General features: G+C 36.8%; 1 protein-coding gene across 2 annotated transcripts in view; it reads right to left on the bottom strand.

The window, feature by feature from the left end:
* Window positions 1-22,019, bottom strand: part of LOC135085678 (putative fatty acyl-CoA reductase CG5065) — a 53,836-nt gene extending 31,817 nt beyond the window's left edge. The window contains exon 1 of one of the 2 annotated variants that reach the window (XM_063980483.1): window positions 21,676-22,019. The gene's annotated coding sequence lies outside the window, so the exon portion shown is untranslated. Of the gene's footprint in view, window positions 1-10,757; window positions 10,967-21,675 lie in introns of those variants that run through there. The other variant, XM_063980482.1, reaches the window with a different exon arrangement.

Genomic DNA, 22,019 nt, shown 5'->3' with positions numbered 1-22,019 from the left:
ACTACTTCTTCTAAGCTAGGTACAGTAAGTTTTCTTAATCGCTTCACGAAGCGAAATAGTTCTAAAAGCGACAATACAATTATGTCGGTGTTGGACTGACCGACTCGAGATCCGAGGAACGCGGGTTCGAACCCCGCCGCTGGACTATAATTGTGGTAAACCCAATCGTAACACAAGCATTTTTAGCTTACCACAAAGGGTTTAACGGGACTTGTAAATACAAATTACAGAATACTCTTACACCCGGAATATTTAACCACAGAGGAACTGGCTATCTTACCTCTAACTACCGGAACACAACAATGCTGTTAACATTGTTGTTATGGCAATTGACGACACACATATCCACCAACTTGCACAAAAAAGCCCCTGCTGGGATTCGAGTTGTTATGTTAGTAGACTTTGTTATGCTAGATATACATACGGGAATATTCCCACCTCTCGTCCCCACCGCTGCAACTCCTGTGTAGCCAGGATCTACAGCTTGACCGCCAATAAATACCCAAACAGTGAAGGTCAAGTTTGTTCCGAGGGAAAGTTAAACTGTTATTGGACCCGCAACGAAATTAATCAAAAGAACATAGGAATTAGAAGTTAGGGGTCGAAGTTAATGGTCGTAGCTACCAGCTAGTCAATTAGAATTAGAACAAGCTCTACCACCAACCAAACCGAGCAGAAAATGCTCCCGCTGGGAATCAAACCCAGGACCTCTGAGACAGGTGGTAGGTATTTCAGGAATGCACGATCCTAATCAATGATGCTTAACACCAAAGACATTGAAAGTACTACTACTGACTCACACAGAGTCACGTGTTTAACACTCGCGTGACACTTTCTCTGCGTGAATTGATGTCAGATATACCGACGCATGCGTAATCATTGGTGTACTGTTATTTTTAGTTGATGCATTAAAGAGTGCGTAAGGTGGACCGACGACATCGTGGAGGTAACAGGAAGGCGCTGGATGCACGCTACCAACCGGGTGTGGAATAATGATTTGATTTGTTTTTAAAACATTGGGGGAGGCTTGTGTTCAGCAGTGGACGTCCTTTGGCTGAAATCATGATGATGACAATGATAGGATGATCAAATGGAACAACTTTCCTACAGGAACAATATCTGAATTCCAAAAAAAAAAAGCTGAAGAGTTTTTTGTTCGTTTGATTTTATATCGCTAATTTCAGGAACTATTATTGGTCTGATTTGAAAAAATATTGTTGTATTGGATAGCCCATTTATCGAAGAAGGCTTTGCTAAAAACATCACCCTACAGCCAATAGGGGCGGAGCAGTAAAGAAAAATGTTTCAAAAATGGGAAATATTCAAGTCTTTTTCATGTCACAGTATGCAAAAGTCATTTTAAACCAATGTTCAATGTGTGTTTAACTTTTTGTAATAAGGCCCGTTAGTTTGATTTGCTATTTCCTGTGACACATTTAAATCGACATTGAACTGATTCAAGGTCACTATTCAACAACAGAATCCTCGCCTTATTGAAAAAAGGCACAACTAGATTTTTTCAAAAATCTAATATCATCATTTTTGAGATCAGGAAAAGGCGTAGCCTCTCAAGCGATCTGCGGCGGGAGCAGACGCACGTCACTTAGCTCTAAAGTGCTCTGCGGCGGGAGCAGACGCAAATCACTTGTCCAAGTTCGGGACCTTGTCATTTAAAAAATATAGTTCTGTTTCTTTCGCTCGAAAGTAATAATGCTTAAGTATGAATGTGATAGCTATATTTTCTAGGCACTATGGTTGCTTTTCAACCAAATTTTTCTCAGTCTGTGTTTGAAGATGACGCGATCCGCGGTGCCCGTCTGGGTAGTGAAAAAGATGGATGTTTTTTATCGTTTAGATGCTTTGGAAGTGTGTTTTTCTTTATAAAAAACGTGTATAATGTGATTAACTTTGGAAATAAGTGTTAATATATAACATTGCTTCTAATTTTGAAGGTGAATCAAGTGCAATCACAAAAAGTGACAAAAATGACGAATCTTTTTTTTCAAGTAAGTGTTGTACCTAAAATATATATTTGTTAGCCTTAAAAGTTACACCAAAAGACGGGTAATTTTATCCAGATTCCAAAAATGTGACTCGATAGTATGTAACGGTAATAATGATAAGCTATTTTAGGGAAAATGCGCAACGGGATTTTTTTTTTTTTTTCCCGCGGGAAGTGGGGGGCACTTGACGCAGTAGCGCCTTCCCGCCGCAGAGCGCGTGAGGGGGTAGTTGGCCATTTTTGCGTAAATTTTACATCATCAGTCATTAATCGTAAAGATCATTGATTATGTTGTCAATCAAAAAAGACAATATCATAAATTATGTAAACGCAATGGTATTGTGTAATGGTATAAATTATTTAAAAATGCAAAAATGGTTTTGAATATTGTTATTTTCGAATTTTAAGAACATTCTGGAATTAGTTAAATGAAAATACGACTTTAAGGCCAATGTAAATACAACTTTTAATATATTAAAATAACCCTCGTTCTGGTCCAGTCGGGTAAAAAAATTAAAAAGCTGTTTGTTTTCCAAGTAAAGAAAATAAAAATACCTATAATAACTTTTAGTAATTGTTGGAAAATATTGTTGTCAATATAGTTTAAACTTAATTGTGCTCAACTAAAATACATCAGACAAAAATTAAATAAATAAAAATAATAATTAAATCAATTAAGTCGTTTTTAATTTTTTGTTATCAAATTATTATTTTGAAATAATAATATTATGTTTTTGTAAAATTGAAGATGTGCCTGTACGCGTTATGGCGGCGGAATACCGCAGCTCTCTCCACAAATAAGGCAGAAGTAGTCCGACTTTCACTTGTTGGTTCAATGGCAGACGCTGTGTTCTCTTGAACTTACCGGCGTAGGGTTGACACAAAAATACACACCGATATTTGTATAATGCAGGCCCCCCACTAGGTGGACCGACGATCTGGAGGTCGCGGGGGGTGCCTGGATGCGGGCGGTAGACCGGTCGTTGTCGAAATCCTTGGGGGAGGCCTTTGTCCAGCAGTGGACGTCATTCGGCTGAAACGAACGAACTATGCCTAATGCATTCGAACACTCGATCTATTGAACTGTACTGCCATCCGTACACCTTAATTTTGTGCAATTTTGACATAGAAACTATACTGTGTAAGCGATCTAGCGCTGCATGTTTAATAGTTTGGTTAGACGACAGAAATGTTTTACGCTGCAGTGAACTTTAGTTTATTTCTTTCCAAAATTGAGCCAGAATTTTGCTTACGATAGCTTCTTTATCATTATAACTCTATGCAAATACATCGATTTTAGACTTGCTACACTGTTGAACATGTCGTGCGATTTCGGCAGAGTAGAAAATTAAGGCACTCTTTCTCTCTTTCTTTCTTTCTTTCTTTCTTCTTTATTACGCTAAGGGTGGATACGACCAAACAAGAATAAATATTAATCTCAGAATAAATCGTCAGTTTTGACACATTTCCATTTCATACTGAAACTGTCAATGGGCCAGTTATACCCGGAGTTATTCTCGGATAATAGTTTGGTCGAAAAGAGGTGACTAAGGGACAAATATGCGGATATCAGGGCTCCCCAACCCGTCTGGCCAGCGTGGGGAGTTTATTTATACCAAATTTAGACCAAATCCTCCATTTGCCTCTGGTAAGTTATAGGGTCATGCTCCTGCAGTGGAGACTAAATGACCTGATGACAACTGGTAGGGCCTATGAAAGGTAAAGTAACTTGTAAGTAACATATTTTTTTTATGGCAGGTTTACAAGGCAGGTATTTAACCGCAATCGCACCTGGTGTTAAGTGAGATGCAGTCTAGGATGGTACATATCTGCCCTGTAAGTGCCTATTCACTCTCGCCTTGAAAACGCCCGGATTATAGTGTTCAGGAAATACAGCAGCAATCAGTGAATTCCAGTCCCTAGCTGTTCGCATTATAAACGAGTCGTCGAAACGCTTAGTGCGAGCTGGTGGTATTGCTTATCGTCTAATACCGATAAAATGCCTCGATAAGATAAAAAATAAATTTCTTAGTATACATATAGGCACTTTCCAGGGCACTTATACACGTCCCAATATAGCTTGCCCTACCACCACTTCGGGACAACATTATGGGCTGGTGCTGAGAAGAAACGAAAGTAAAATCTTAATTGAAACTATAAATTGTTGTATATTGTTATACATATAGGTATCATAATAATCACCATTTGCCTCAAGTTCTAAAGTAAAAAAAAAACATGTACCTATACCTAAATTCTTTAGAAATTTCCTTAAATGTAAACAAACACTTGTGCACACAATTACACCATAATCACTTACGTGTTCATAATATCATACACATTATTTCACAATCCTATGAAACCAACTTTATTCTCACGATTATACAAGTTTGGAATCAATCTTTAAACAAATTATTTTAGCAAAATATGTGGACGATGAAAATTTGTGAGACTTGTCAAATTGACTTGAAGTTTAAAATTATGTGTTATCTCCATGTTGTCTCTGACACATCAGTGTTGTAACCTGTAAGTCATAGACAATAATCGGTAAATTTAATCGATTTTATTTCAATTATTCAATCATTTTTATTACTGATTGCATTTAAATAGATTTAAATAGGGTCTTAAACAACAATGTATTTTTTCTTCATTGAATGTACTACTAATTGTTTAATGCATTGCTTTATAAAGCATTATAAATTCTTTCTATAGGTACGTAAGTACTACAATAATTTCAATCCGCGATTAACGAGAGGTTTTGTCGCCTCACTAGGGCACAGATTAAAAATGTTTTAATGTCAGTTGGCCATATTTGTTTACATATAGGGAAATTTCTAAAGAATCCGACTTTACGTTGTGTATAAAAATATTGTAGGTATGTATTAGAGCTAATATTATTTTAATTATAATTAAAATGTATGAAAGTTAAGAATAATACAAATAATTAACCTACATAGACTAAATATTTACAAATAAAAAATATGTCCCAAATCGCTGTCCAAACAACGCGACATGGTGCCCAGAATGCTGGCTGCATTTCCGCGCTGAATGGCCAAACTGATTCGTTGGCCAAGAAATGCGCCAGCTCTTCTATCACCTGTACAGTCAATCAGTCGCTTGGCTAATTCCCTGTACAGGCGATGAGCACTTGGTCCCCACGGACCTAGCGTCTCGACCCCAAATGGCTCAAACATGTAGGTACTACTAAGACCTACATATTTGCGTCGCTTGAGGGATTCCGCTGATGCAGCGGCAGTACCAGCCCCAGACGAGGTTTGCGGAAGATGAGACGGTGCCAGTGTGTCTACGCAGGTTGCATCCCACACTAGTGGCCGTCCCACCTTCCATGGAACCAAAGTCATACCATCAGGTCTCTTACCATCACTTCGAACCAGGCCATTTGGTTCAAGAATGGCCGGTACGGAAGCGCTAGAAAGAGACCTACGTATGATGTCATTGAGGCTGGCGTGACGGGAAAATCTCCCGGCACTTCTGCTGCATGACAGTCCGTGATGACCAAGGGAGTCAACCATGTGACCGCAGGGACAGCGATGGGGGACAATGCATGGTGCCCCCAAACGGAGCGAGACTGCTAAATTAAAAGTGGTATTATCTAAAAGTGTGCCAATATGAGGAGAAGGTAGGGAGTGAAGCCAAAGACCTGATTCCCACTCGGCTACAGCCAGAAGACGAGCTCGATCTGCAGAACTGGAAGACGTGTTTAATAAGTTATTCCGTACAAGTCTGCAGAGCGGCTCGTCCCACTGCCTTTGTGAGATGAGAGACAACGGCAAATTTTCAGAGCTTAACTGCCTCCAAGCGCTAATGCCTTCGGCTAGGTGGATGGTAGTTGAGTCAGAACACTTACTCAGTATTTTTGAAACCAATCCACTGGTGCTATGAGCCGAAGACAAAAAAGCCGGTAGAGCAACACTGGAAATTTTGCGAATACCCAAACCTCCAAACCTAATAGGTAGAGAAGCTTGGGTCCATGATCGATCATTTATTCTAAAGGAATATTTAAAACGGAGGAAATAATTTGTTTTATAGAGTTATCTAATTTGGCAGTTAAGCTAGGGTATTTCCAAAACTGTGAAGAACGAATGCAATATGTGAATTTAGGGACAAAAAGACAAAACCGAATAATTGTGCACGCCATGTGTGTGTTAATTGTTGTATTGTCTTCAATATTAATAAGTTTCTGAATTGTAATTCCAGTACTTCAATATTCCCGCCTGTCGTTCCCACCGCTGCATCTCCTGTGTAGCCAGGATATACAGCTTGACCGCCAATAGCCCAGCCAGTGAAGGTCAAGTTTGTCAAGGGGGAAAGTTAAACTGTCATTGGACCCGCAACGAAATTAATCAGAAGAACATAGGAGGAGTTCGAAGTTAAGGTTCGACTTTCCTCCAGTAGAAGAAGTTCAATAGCTGTCACTTTTTTTTTTTATGTGACATTTTAAATAATGGTTTTAAATATTTTAAATATTTCAAACTAAAATTATAACAAAAGAAGCTCGTCTTAAACGGAGTTTCCAATAATTTTCAAAATGATGTTGTTTTGTGAAATTTTATTAAGTAGGTACTACTTATATTTTTATTTTTTTTATGCATGACAAGGCAGGTAATTGACCACAATCGCACCTGATGTTAAGGCCGGGTAGCAGAGAAAATGGCGAAAATGAGGTTTTCATTTTTCATTTTTGAGGTACTAAACAGTAAAATTAAAGGCTAAGATTTTTATTGGACATAGTTGAGGATATTTTCTAGGGCTATTAACGGATGGAAACACGATTTGATGAAGTTGACTCGATAGAATAAATTCCCAAAGTTACCTCTATTCGTTTTCTATTTATGGTTTTATTTTTAAAATAAGCGATTTGAGATTCTAAATCTTTTACTAAACTAAAGTTCAGAAATAACTTGAGGGCTTTTAACGGATGAAATTTTTATATTGCGTCTTATTTAGTTACTATGTTAAAAAATGTGGAAAAAATCGTCCATGACGGCTTGGACAATCTCAATCAGTCGCGCGGTGGCGCTTACGGAGGACGGACGCGTGTCAGTTTTTTGGCCGTGACAGTTCGCGATTTGTCAATATTTTTGACAATGATGACTTTGATGAGTCACAGTATAATAATATCAGTGTTACTGGAGAAAGCTTAAATTTTTGATAATTAAGAATTATCAATTTTGTCTACCTATTGAAATTTAAATCGTTCGCATCCTTTTAAACGAACTCTACTCATGATACATAGTACATTCCTCAAATATGAGACAAAACCAATGAGTTAAAATTACATTTTAATAGTACCTACATACAATCGTCTTACACTCTTTAGAAGAGCACACTGACACAAATAAATAATAAAAAATACTGTCTAAGGTCTGTAGCTAAAGGTCTAAGCTGTAAGATAGAAGAATCTTCTAGCCAAAAAGATGGCAGATGCAGCAGATGTCAACGGATTTAAAACTGGAGTTCATATGACTCCTTGTAGACTTGAGTCTCTAGAGCGTCCCTTCCTCCACCATGCGTTAGAATGTTTCAAAAATACTGTCTAAGGTCTGTAGCTAAAGGTCTAAGCTGCAAGATAGAAGAATCTTCTAGCCAAAAAGATGGCAGATGCAGCAGATGTCAATGGATTTAAAACTGGAGTTCATGTGACTCCTTGTAGACTTGAGTGTCTAGAGCGTCCCTTCTTCCACCATGCGTAAGAATTTTCACAAAAATACTGTCTAAGGTCTGTAGCTAAAGGTCTACGCTGCAAGATGGAAGAATCTTTTAACCAAAAAGATGGCAGATGCAGCAGATGTCAACGGATTTAAAACTGGAGTTGATGTGACTCCTTGTAGACTTGAGTGTCTAGAGCGTCCCTTCCTCCACCATGCGTAAGTATGTTTCAAAAATACTGTCTAAGGTCTGTAGCTAAAGGTCTAAGCTGCAAGATAGAAGAATCTTCTAGCCAAAAAGATGGCAGATGCAGCAGATGTCAACGGATTTAAAACTTGGAGTTCATGTGACTCCTTCTAGACGAGTCTCTAGAGCGTCCCTTCCTCTACCATGCGTAAAAGTTTTCCAAAAATACTGTCTAAGGTCTGTAATAAAAGTCTAAGCTGCAAGATAGAAGAATCTTTTAGCCAAAAACATGGCAGATGCAGCATATATCAACGGATTTAAGACTGGACTGGCACCACCTTGCAATGTCATCCTCTCATTGTTATCTGTAATGAAAATTATTTTTAAAATGTATTTAAAAAATAAAATGTTCGTTTTATTATTTCAATAATCTGACCTCTCAACTCAACTACACTACACAAACACCTTTGTTCGCAACTGTACTGACGAAACCTCGATATTATACCTACCGTTCATTTAAGATGGCAAGCCTTATGTATGGAACGGTCGCTTTTTTGTAACCTTTATAATTTGGTCGGCTTATAGAAGAATTCCTGATATTTTTTTGCAGTTCGATAACTTTCTTATAAGTCGTAATATAAAGCTGAAATTAACAGGATAGCTTATTCAAGGAACATTTTAATTTGTCCATTGTATGCCATGTTCCCTTGTTATAAGGGAATCGCGTATTCGGCCACGAAAGTAAGACTGTTAAAATAAATTAGATTTCTTGAAATCTCTCTTTTGCGCAAAGCCACATCATTTATATTTACTGTGGTTATAAAGGTGTACCAGGGGTACATGCTACACCTTTTTATTCGATTGTAAGAGTACTGGTTTACTCACAAATCCGTTTTATCTGATTTTCGAAATCTTTTAATTACACTGGTGTTTATCATTCAAATCAAATTTCTGCGTTGAGCCATTTACGAGATCTGGGACATCACAAAACATTACCCCAGCAAAATTCTAAATAACTTGAGAACCGGAACACGAACAAATTTTGCTATACGTGGACAAATTACTACGCAACAAGAGCGATCTATCCATGTATTTGGTTCCGGGATAGAACGACTTTCAAAAAAAAATTTTGCCAGGGTAATGTTTGAAACGTTACCCCAGCAAAATCTGTTTTTTCCTAATAACTTTAAAACTATAATTTGAACGAATTTTGCTATTAGTGGACAAATTTCTGCTCACGATGGACTAATTATCTGCTATACTCTCGACTCTCTAAAGCACAACATTTATAAAAATTTTGCAACATTTAAAAACCGTGTGTGATGCTCATTGCTCATAGTGATTTTCGATACAGAGCCCCGTACATACGTTATACATAAATTATGGAAAGAAAACACCCAGACTAATACAAACAAATATGTATGCAATTTTAGTATGATATTTTTATTTATTAATAAACAAAATTGATGCGTGTACTGATTAATGTAATTAACCATCTCGCAAAGTTTCGTGAATTGCAACAACCATAATTTATCGTCGATACGATCATAAAATGTTTTTCCAATCGCTCAAGCTCCCGAGGATCTACCGATAGGTCGGGTGACGTAATCTTGAAATTCTTTTAGCCGGCGCGGAACTTCCGGAAGGTCGGGTGACGCCACGCCTCTTTGAACCGTTTTTACTTTGGCAGTTATATTCTATATTTATTCGATTCTAAAATATATTCCCAAAAATTTTGAAAGTTGTTTTAATTTGTATCACTTGGATATGATTTGTATTAGAAAGTGCTGTGAGTGTGATGCTTGAACGGAAGGAAGTCAACCTAACCTAACCAACTGCGTATTTCTAAACTGCGTATTTCTATACTGTGTAGCCGCGAGAGCTCTTTGGCGCGCTGTCTTCGGCGAAGTATTGCGCGCGCAGATTTTGACAGCGCGAAATACCTACTTTAGCAGAAATACCAAGCCTTAAGTGGGATGCAGTCTAGGATGGTACATATCTGCCCTGTAAGTGCCTATTCACTCTCGCCTTGAAAAGGCCCGGATTATAGTCTTCGGGAAAGACAGCAGCAGGCAGCGAATTCCAATATCATAAAATAATCATTCATACTATCATGAAAGTATAGTCTGAAAGTGTTACATAATATTTACTTACACGAAAACCACTGAGCTAATTTTTCTTCTCTACAATATTACTTTGAAATAAAATCTAACAAACATGATATTTAAAATAGTATTGTTAATCCTGAAATATAGCTTGACCCTTCTACGCTAGCAGTTCTTTTTAAAATGAGAGGTCCTAGTTGACTGGACAATGAATTCGAAACGAATTTAACGGGAATTACCTACCATTTTATAAATAAAAATACTTTTATAATAAAATAACTTTACGAGGAAATGTATTAAAAAAATATAGTATAATAAAAATAACTTTATAACATAAGTTTTTATACTTTCCATCCTGGCTAATGTAACTTTTATGTTATATTAATAATATAATTGGCTATATTTGAAAACACAGACTTTGTAAACAATTAAATATTTGTTAATTTGTTTAATTAAAACGAATTTAAAGTTCAAAATATTATTTTTACATCATCAGATGAGATTTTAAATGATTTTGGAATGATTGAATGTTTGGATGATTATTTTTACGAAGAGGCAAATGGAGCTTCATCTCAAAATAATAATTGATATAAAATATAAAACTTTATAACAAAATATCTATTGTATTAATATTCTTAAGTGAGACTCTACCAAGACTCTCTCAAGGATACCTAACAGGATAATTTTTATCCTGGGATAAACAGAAAAAAAAACATTTTAAGTTAATAAACCAAACTCTACCCTTACAGGTATAGATAAATAAATTAATAATACAATAAATATGTAAATAAAATTACCTTTTGATCAATAATCAGCAGTTTTAAACACAACACCACAATTTTCACTTTTATATCGTCACAAATATAAAATAAATTAAATCCGGACACGTTACTAAAAATTTGGATTTTTTAATTTAGATAAAAACAATTTTTTGAAACTTTTTCTTATCGCGATCTGGTACCGAGTCGTAGCGACGTGAGTGCTGCTATGGAGACACGCACCTACTGGCCGCAGTAAGAAATGTGTGGTACAACTCACAAGACATGAGATCTTATATAAATATTATGATTGACACATTTCTAGAATATTGTTAATTATTGTTTGCTATCAATTAATAGCGGAAGCAATTAATAAAGGTAATATTATTATGTCATTGTTAAACTACTTGATAAAAATAAATATTTGGGTGCAATACATTAAAATTACTAACATAAAATATCTTGGGATGTCCACATTGCATAAGGTGGACTAACAACCTCATAAAGGTAGCAGGAAGGCATTGGATGCAGGCCGCTACCAACCGGTCATTATGGAAATCGTTGGGGGAGGCCTATGTTCAGCAGTGGACGTCCTGTGGCTGAAATGATGATGATGATGAAAATATCTTAAGGAAAAAGATTACATACATTGTAAAGGGGAAAATAATTTCTGGTCATAACCAAAAATCTTTGGTGCCTTTTTTTTTGTAACTTCAAAAATATGATAATAAAAACTCAAATTATTTATAACCATTTAGAAATGATCAGTTCATTTTTAAGTCTTAGTTTTTCAATTAAAATCTTAAATTCAAGAAAGGATTATTTTTTAATTTGTGAAAATGCTCTCCATTCTCAGTGGGAATGTTTCAATGTTGGCAACACTTCTGAAATGTCAAAATTCCGTCGAATTAAAAATCAGACTATAGTTTCTTGCGCCACTTAAAATTCCAACTGATATGTTGTTAAAAACATAACCCTCCTTCTGGCGCAGTCGGGTAAATGTAAAAAGTGTGGTAAAGAAAGCAATTTGAACAAGCCTACATTTTGGTATACGAGTACAAACCAATAGAATCATCATCATCATTTCAGCCATAGGACGTCCACTGCTGAACATAGACCTCCCCCAATGCTTTCCATGTTGATAGATTAAACCAATAGAATAGAATAGAATAGAAAATTAGATCTTCCTTATTTTAGAGGTTAAATATTTCCAATTACAATGAATGGATATTTATGTATCAAGATTATCATCGGGTAAAGATAATTACTGTCTTTGTGACAATATACATTATGAAAGTGACATTGTAATTTCATTAAAACACAAAACAATAGGGAAATGGATTCTTTGTCGTCGATAAAATGAATGAAAAATAAAATAATTCAGAACAATATTTAGTTCAGACCCTGGTTTCGAGAGTACATAATAATATTATGTTTGACACCGTATAATTGTGAATTCCGTCAAATTATAATCTGACGTAGTTAGATTACCTACAATTCCACGCGTTATATTATAAACTACATATACAGGATGTTCGTTCGTTTCAGCCAAATGACGTCCACTGCTGGACAAGGATTTCCACAGCAAAATGAGTACAATGTAGAGTCAGTTTCTTCGGGATAAAGTTACTAGAAAACTATTGAATTTCGTGTGGTTTTCACCAATAACCAAATAATTCATGACTTGGTAGGTTTATACAGGGTTACTGGCAACTCTGGATACTAAATAATTTTATTTTGTTTGTCCCTTTATTTCTTTTTTTATTATCCTTCATTAGTTGGGTTTTATTGGCGGTCAAGCTGTAGATCCTGGCTACACAGGAGTTGCAGCGGTGGGAACGAGAGGTGGGAATAGTCCCGTTTGCTTTTATAAGAGCAAAAAACGCTCTGCGCTTGTCCATTATACACTTAATACGGATTCTCACTTTTTTGTGTTTCTAAGAATGCTTTCTGCTCGACTGGTAACGGCATTAACTGTAGATATCGTTTAATCGAGTTAAATTCTTTAAAAAACGATAGTTTACCGATTCTGGGATTGATAATAATAGAATTTACAAAAAAAAATCCAAAATTAAAAACACAAATGTGGGACATTTCGGAACGATTTTCAAAATCATTTTTTATCTTAACACGTTGAGTGCGAAACCAGGTCTATAGACCTTGTGTACGTCTCGTTTACCGTGCGGCTAAGAAAATTATAGTCTTCCTTGTCGTGCGAAAGGCATAACTTCAATTGGGTCAGGTGTAGGAAAGTGATGAATATATATCTATGATGTATTCTTAAAATAGAATCCAATGATGTACCTACCTTAATACTAGGTTTTTGGACCTGGTACCGCACGGAAGTAATAAAATGTCTTCACAATGCGAAACCAGGTCGAAGCACCTTGTACCCTGGGCACCTGGTACCGCACCCCACGCTAGCTTCGTGCAGCCAGTGTTGCCTCGCATTCGTAAGAAACGCACATGTCGACATGGCGTCAAGAGAAACAAACAAAATCAAAACTGCAAATTGATTATAATTTAATTTGCTACACGATTTACTGCTAATTTAAATAATGTTTTTCGTGACAAACATTTGAAGTTGTAACTAAATGTTATTAAATAATATTTTTTCTTTAAATATAGCTTATTTAAGTATTTATGCACGTATGTCTTATTTGTAAAATATTTAGACTAAATTATTAAAACATCTTTGTTTGTTACTTTTTTAAATTTTTATTAAAACTTAATTTAAACTATCGATATTTGTATTTCACATCCCTAGAATACCCATCAGACTTCCCTACTTCAGTGCGGCACAGGGTGCATAAGCCTTGTATTTTGAATATAGCTATAATTTTTATACTAAACAAGTTATTCACGAACGCCTTCAGGTGTATGTCAATAAATGCATTATTATTAATATTCAAAGAAAAAAAACACAATATCTATTAACATGAAGCCAAAAATAAAATTAATATATCTTAAATATTACAAGGTCTTTAAGCCTTGTGCCGCCACAATGTAAGTTTTAATACCAGGTTTACTGACCTTGTACCGAAGGAATGGAAAGTATTAGAAAGTTACTGCCGCAGCAAAGGTGTTAAACGGAGTGTTCATTAATTTTCAATTAAATATTCCAAATTAAATTGAGATGGGAAATCGGAACGATTTTTTAATTCATTTCCGCATTTAATAAATGATTGATTGGTGTCAAAAAACTTATTACGTAATTTTATCTTAACGTTGTCTCAATTGACGATCATTTTTTGTGTTGGTACTAAAAACGTACCTGACAGAATTGTAGTTTCTTAAAAAAATACTTTTCGTTTATATTTTTTTACAATCTGTCAGTGGTGCTGTTTGCGTTTTTTGCTCGTGCCCGCACAGTAAGATCGCATCAATACAAAATGTATGTATAAAGACCGACATACAATAATCATCAAGTGTATTTGCCACCCAGGATGCGTTCTGAAGGCGCTGGATGCATGCCGCTACCAACCGTGCGATGTGAAAGTCATTGGGGGAGGCCTATGTTCAGCAGTGGACGTCCTGTGGCTGAAATGATGGTGATGATGATGATGCGTTCTGCGGTCTGCAATCAGGTCAAAAGGAACGCAGCCCGCATCTACAGGGTGGAAACCAAACAATAAGTAATCTCATTCGATTATTTCTAAACTACACAAGATATCGAAAAACTGGTTACTGATCCTGAAAGTGCTTCATGAGCTCTATATCAAATGGTATCAATAATAGGTCACAGAATAAACTGGAACTATCCGAAAATTCAATGTTCGCTGGGACATTCATATGAACCAAAACACATTCAGGTCGTGTCGTTAAGATGAAGAATTGACTGATTCTCACGATCCACCACTTGGAAATTCGGTCATCGTCGGCCATTGGCACATTTCGAGCCAATCTATCACCCAGTCATTCGTCATCATGATAGAGGAAATCCTGCTTAAAAGGGCTTTATTATAATAGAAGGGACAGGACTGGTGTAAAAATAAACTCGTGGTTAGGGCTGCCATTACTGAATCTTTAACCATACTAAATTTTAAAGAAATAAATTAAGTATCAAGTAGGTATAGTGAACTTTACATATGTGCTGGCTCGCTACTGTTTGTTTTTCAAAAGTTTTGATAGGCATTAGGTACACTATCGTTAAGTGCATGTATAGTACACACACAAGTAAATCTCACTCGCTTTCGTGTGTTGCAAGAATACGTCTATATCTGGAAATATAGAATTAATTAAAGAAATAAATTCTTTCATCGTTAGAATGCCACACTATCCCTGAGTAAATTATGCTATAGTATACCTTTTACGCAGGATTCGAGAGAAACATCTAATATAACATTTGGACGTCAATAGTTGCAGACTACCTAGGCCCTATTTGCGCTAAAATTTTCAATTGCAATGTGTCTGGACGACGAACGAAAATCAGCTTTATGACAAATCCGTATCGTGGTATCATTTTGACAGCTAGTTCAATCGATGCCGAAATGTAAACGGAGCGCAACTGCACCTTTACGCAATAGCTGACAGTAAACTACTTTTTCTCAAACGCATCACGAACATTTGCTGTTTTAGTAATTTTAGTTTCAAAAATAAGGTGCTTGGACTTTTAATGGAAAGTGCTAAATCTGTTGTTTCGTCTTTGATAACGTGTGGACTTTACCGTGATACCGAATTGTACTTCAGCTGGAATGAAAATGGAGCGCGACTACCCCATCGCTGCTGGACTATTATGGTTTATTATACTATTAAGGCATATTCAGCTTAGCTAATGGGTTAAAGCAGAGTAAATACAAATGAGTAGGTCATCTTCATAGAAACGCACCGAGCGCGGTTTGTATGTGAGCGCGCCAATGCCCAATACGTATGCAGCGCGCACGCACACACTGACAAAATTCGGGGCAAATCACCGCTAATCAACGCTAAATTTACGCCAATACGTATATTTGCCATACGTATATTTGCGCCATATAATTGCGGCGCGCATACGTATTGGCGCGTTCACATACAAACCGCGCTCGGGCGTTTCTATGAAGATGACCTACTCATTTGTATTTACTCTGGTTAAAGGGACTATTTGTACTAATATTCTTTCTAAAAACTTGACTGGTAGTGTCTGCTCCTCTATATGGATAATACCATAAGTTTATTCGTTCGCCTACGGAACCCTAAAACGTGTCGACACCACACCTCAACTCCTGGGACTTGCGTGTATCGTGTATGATAATTTGATCAATAATAATGTGTCAAGCGTGAATCGTTGTTTATGTTTTACCCAACTGAAAAGGAGAAACTAATGGTTTTAGATTTTTTATTTTTATTTTTGGATAGGAATTTATGGAAGAAACAGATAATAAATACTTGTACGCGTGGACCCCGTTTCACCCTCTTAGGGGTGGAATTTCGTAAAATCGAACGGATTTATCGGATGTCTACATCCTATAAAGAACCTACCTGCCAAATTTCAAGTTTGTAGCACATTTGTAGTTTCTGAGATTTTGTGATTTGAGTGGTATTTCGCGTATGTACGCGATAATCTATGTAGATAGATTTTGAAATGTATTCTATCAGTAAAATGTGACTATGGAATGTCACATTATGACCTCCATGTTCAATTATAATTAATTATTGTGTAACTTTAACACTCATCACTACTTCCGCACACAAATACGCAAGGTACACACACCAGTGCAATGACGTGAGTAGGTATATTATGTTTATAAAGAAATCATTTTCATCATCAGGTCATTTAATTTTAGTCTCCACTGCAGGAGCACGACCCTCTAATTTACCAGAGGCAAATTTGGCCTACACTCCACACGCTGGCCAGACGGGTTGGAGAGGCGAAAATCAATACAAAAATAATATAAACAACTTTCTTTTGTTCCTATTAATTTATAAAGCTAGGAAATAAAAAATATTGTTTAGTATCTGTTGTACATTTTTACAAGGACATTGTTTAAAGTTAAAAATAAGTGCTTCATTTTACTTAAGTTTTGCTTGCGGCTTCGTTCCACACGGGAAATTAAATGATGGGGTCCTAAGATCATCATCATCAGGTCATTCAGTCTCCACTGCAGGAGCACGACCCTCTAATTTACCAGAGGCAAATGGAGGATTTGTCCTACACTCCCCACGCTGGCCAGACGGGTTGGGGAGGCCTGATGTTCGCATATTTGTCCCTTAATCGCCTTTTACGACATCCACCAGAAAAGTGGTACTGTACTATAAAATACTCTAAACAAATAGCTTCGAACTCTTCCTATGTTCTTCTGATTAATTTCGTTGCGGGTCCAATGACAGTCTAACTTTCCCCGGGACAAACTTGACCTTCACTGCTTGGGTTATTGGCGGTCAAGCTGTAGATCCTGACTACACAGGAGTTGCAGCTGTGGGAACGAGAGCTTGGGTTAACTGTGAAACGCGCAATAATATCAGGTTACCTTCAATAAACTACAATGAACAGCACATCAACGTTTGTCCTCACTGGGATCGAACTGGTAACGTTCTTGTTAAAGTCGGATCTGACGGATGCAATCGGTTACATGGTTAAGTACACGTGGTTTAGACTTCGTTCATCATCATCATTATTTCAGCTGACGTCCACTGCTGAACATAGGCCTCCCCCATGATTTCCACAAAGGCCGGTTGATAGCGGCCTGCATCCAGCGCCTTCGTGAGGTCGTCGGTCTACCTTATGGGTGGACGTCCAACTTCGTTCGTTTCAGTCAAATGACGTCGACTGCTGGACAAAGGCCTCTCCCAAGGATTTCCTCAAGGACCGGTCCCGCCCATGGTTGTAGGACTGATGGTTGTTGGGGCAGAAAAGTTCTGGAGACCACGGGCCGAAAGACGTAGTATGCGCAGGCTTCACACTAAGTGAGCCGACGATCTGGTGAAGAAGGTCGTCGGATTCGTCATTAATTTCGTTAGTTATTGACCTTTACTTATTATTTATTGGAACTCCTAACTAGACTACTATAAATAGGTGTTCCAGATATAAATAGGTGTTTAGATTTACTTCCGGTTAATTTTTAAGCTGGTATGTCACATGATAGGGAGTTTGGATTGTTTTGAACCATAAAGGGGAAGCTCTTGGACTGCACCGCACCAGATAGTAAGTGATGATCAGGCTGAAGGTGGAAGCGAGCTTCACCTGGAATCCTCAACCACAGATAAACTGGCTATCCTACCTCCAACTGCCGGAACACAACATTGCTGTCACATTGTTGTTATGGCGACAAACTTTAGGTAAGAAGATGGTAGCTATTGTTTACTAACTTAATATTAAATAAAATATTGTCATTGTAAATTGACATCGTAAACATTTGACATCTTTAAAATATGACATCAAGTACTTTCAGTTAAAATTAAGATTTTTCTATATTTCTGAAGTTCTTAACATTAATATGCATGCCGAATTAATAAATAAATATTTGAAAAACACAATGTTGCTATGCCCAAACCGGGTCTATGATTGAGACTATAGATTGTTTAAGACCTTATGTAGGTACCTACAACATCCAGTTCACCTAAACAGCGTAACAAATGTTGTAATTAATCTATATACAGGGTGTTTGGTAAATGGGTATATGAGCCGACACTAGCCTATGTTAACATGGGCATATAAATGGTATGGTGAAGTCAGAAAATTGATATCTTCATTTTAATTATTTTAATTTTCATACAAATCGGATTTTATAAAATTTATTTTGTATGAAAATTTAAAAAAATAAAATGATGATATCAAATTTCTGACTTCACCATACCATTTATATGCTCATGATAACATGGGCTAGTGTTGGCTCATATACCCATTTACCAAACACCCTGTATATAAAAGAAAGTCGTGTTAGTTACACCACTTATAACTCAAGAACGGCTGAACCGATTTAGCTGAAAATTGTCAGGGAGGTAGTTTAGAGCCAGGAGAAGGACATAGGATACTTTTTATCCCGTTCGAAATAAAAAAAAATGTCTGCTTATTTATTACCATTAAGGCGGAACAAAGTTCGCCGGGTCAGCTAGTTTGTAATAAACAAATTGTATTTTTTGTATTTTTTTTTTGTAACATGGAAAGCAATAAAGATATTGAATTAAATTGAATTGAATTGAATTGACTTAGAAGAAGCTCTAGCACCAACCAAACGGAGCAAAAAAAATTCCTAGTTATGGAGAAGTATAGGCTGGGGCAGAAAAGTTCTCGAATGGCGACCACAGGCCGGAAGATGTAGTGGAGTCCCTACCCAGGTTAGGTGGACCGAGGTGGATCAACGATTTGGTGAGGGTCGCGGGAGGTCTGTGGTCTTAACCGCCTCTGTGGTCTAGTGGTAAGACCACCTGCTTCAGACGCAGAGGTCCCGGGTTCGATTCCCAGTGGGGGCAGATTTGTTCGGTTTGGTTGGTGGTAGCGCTTGTTCTAAGTCCGCCTGGCTAGCTACCACCATCTTACCTAAGTCTGTCGCCATGACGACAATGTTAACAGCATTGTTGTGTTCCGGCAGTTAGAGGTAAGGTAGCCAGTTCCTCCGTGGTTGAGGATTCCGGGTGAAGCTCGCTTCCACCTTCGGCCTGATCATCACTTACCATCAGGTGAGATACAGGCTCCTCGTTGTGTATAAAAAAAAGGTCCCTGGATGCAGGCGGCGCAGGACCGGTCGGAATGGTAATCTTTGAGGAAGGCATTTGTCCAGCAGTGGACGGTACAGAAGGTGCATTGGTGGCAACGAGAGGTGGGAGTAGTTAAACTGTAGTTAGAGTATTAAAAAACTACTTCTATGTTTTTGTCCTGTGTCACTGAGGTTAAAATATTGTCTATGATGTCATGCCCCCGTAGGCAGAGCTCTCAATTAAACGGTATGTCTATGACACCACAGTGTAGGTAAAATCAGTAGTGTCAAAGCGAAAGGTCACTGACTCACTCACTCATCACGAAATCTCAGACACTACAAGTGCTACGAGTCTCAAATTTTGCATGGGGGTTCCTTTTAGAACGTAGGTGCTCACTAAGACGGGATTTTGCCAAATTCAACCTCTAAGGGGGTAAATCGCGTCTATCTGTTAGTATTACCAATTATTCGAAGACACTTCTTTAAAAAAACACTCAAGGGATTGAAATTACCTAGAAAATCGAGTAAGTTTTTAATTGTCTGTAAAATTGTATTTTTTGATTAGCTTTGAATTTTGCTAGATTGTTTTTTCATACAGGGTGTCCCAAAATTGTGATAAATGAGCTTAGAATGCATTGAACAAGTCTATCAAGTCCATTTTTTTAAAATAACTAAAGATTTGATTGATTGTTTGTATTGAATAGGCTCCGAAACTACTGAACATGGGCGGTACGACGTTCGCCGAGTCAGCTAGTCGATCATAAAACTCTGCTACGTTAATAACTACTCCCTATTAAAAAAGCTATGTGTTTTATTACTATACGCATTCTAAAACCCATTGCACCATTTTGTTGACTGGATAATAAGTATTTATTAATAATTTGCTTCTAAAATTCTACATGTGCGTGCAAAGAAAGGGATTTTAACGATATGTTAATAATTTGTAACGATTTTTATGGCTCTATAACGAATATACGAGATCACGATATGAACGTAAAAATGTTATGCATTTTACAACTCATTTCATCATATTAAAGGTATTTAAATCATATAACGGCTGAATAGAGTCTAATTTTGTAGTTAAAAGAGTTGATAGATGTAGCATAGATAATTTTAAGCTATCAGTCTTTGTCTAAGAAATAAATAAAAAAAAACAATCGCTGAAAGTTTTGTTTTTTTCTTTTAGTGTCAGTTGAATCGAATTTCATTTCTGCCAGTGTGTATTGTTAAAAATCATATTTTAAGAATAGTAAGTATTTAAAACTCTTTCAACCGATTAGAAATTGCAAAAGCGAAGTACAAGTAGGTTATTTTATAAAAAAAAACAGTTTTTTTTTTCATTAAACATTTGTCATCTGTATGTATCGTTTTAAAGTGATTTTTTAATAAAAATATGCAGACGAAACTGTGGTCAAGCATTAAAATATGACAAGCATCATGCAACTATTGATTTCTAATTATTGGTTTTACTAATAACATAAATCGTTACAAAACATGACAAAATCATTTTGTTAGACCTATTTTCTCGTAAATTATGTACACTTCTTTAAACATACTCTCTAATCCAAAATTGTGCAAAAAAATATTTGAATTTGAATTTGAATCTGTGCACTACAGCTATACTAAAATAGGGACTTTTCTCTTATAAGTTTGCTACACCTTCTTCCATACTACATTTTATAAGAAACTAAGTCTAAAATTTTGATTAATTCATAGAAAGAACGATAAAATTATACTGATGTCTCTATGCTTTAGTTAATAAGGTGGAAGTTACATAAATCAGTCTATTCTTCCCTAAAATTGAGCGAATTGTCAATAATCATGTAAATATATCGACATTTTGTTATTTCATCACAACTGCAGTCTTAAAGATTTCGAACGTTAACCAATAAAGTGACATAACTCAAGAATTAAAAATCCAGAGAAATCATCTCGACTCCCAAATCTTCCCAAAAACGCGCATGTCTAACATCCATTGAGGAATGGACGACAAGGACAGAGCTATCTGGCCAGAGCGAGAGAGCTGGTGGGATTCCAAAAAATCGGGAAACTCCGTCACCATCGCACACATAATGTTCGCATTATGTCATTATGTCACTGGCATGTTAAACCGTGAAAAAGAAAAGATACCTATGCTGAATTTGAAAATTTCAAAAATCGAACACCGATTCCTATTTCAATTGTTTTCCCAATAAGGTACTTTTTATAGGCACACTTTTTCGATTTCCACGCAGCGGGCGGTAGTGATAAGCCGACATACTTACTAACTGCATTAAGTCTAAATTTTTAGGTCACAGAGCCGTCTTATGAAGTCTGGCTAAATTGAATGAGTACGGAATACTTACGTGTTATATTCCAGACGACGACTTTCAGTTCGAACAAGCACCACACCTAATCATTTGTCAAATTAAGAAGATAATTAGCAAATTGAAAAAACTTATAGACGCTTTACTATTGCAATTACACTGCACAGGTTATAAATTAGAATTGGTATTTTTGAACGGAGTACGCGCGCGGCGTTGTTCTATTTTCGTTTTGATGCTGTTGTGGAGTTTTGTACGTTGAATACGGGTTGTGAAACGAATGTGTTGGAAAAAAAATCAATTTGAAACGCGCTACACGGTCGCCATTTTGTATCTGACCGGGATAAGCAGGGGCTGGGCTAGCGCGCATGCGCGGCTCCGGTCAC

Source organism: Ostrinia nubilalis, chromosome 29, assembly GCF_963855985.1.
Source record: "Ostrinia nubilalis chromosome 29, ilOstNubi1.1, whole genome shotgun sequence".
Taxonomy (NCBI): Eukaryota; Metazoa; Arthropoda; class Insecta; order Lepidoptera; family Crambidae; genus Ostrinia; species Ostrinia nubilalis.
This window is presented reverse-complemented; position numbering and strand designations above follow the sequence as displayed.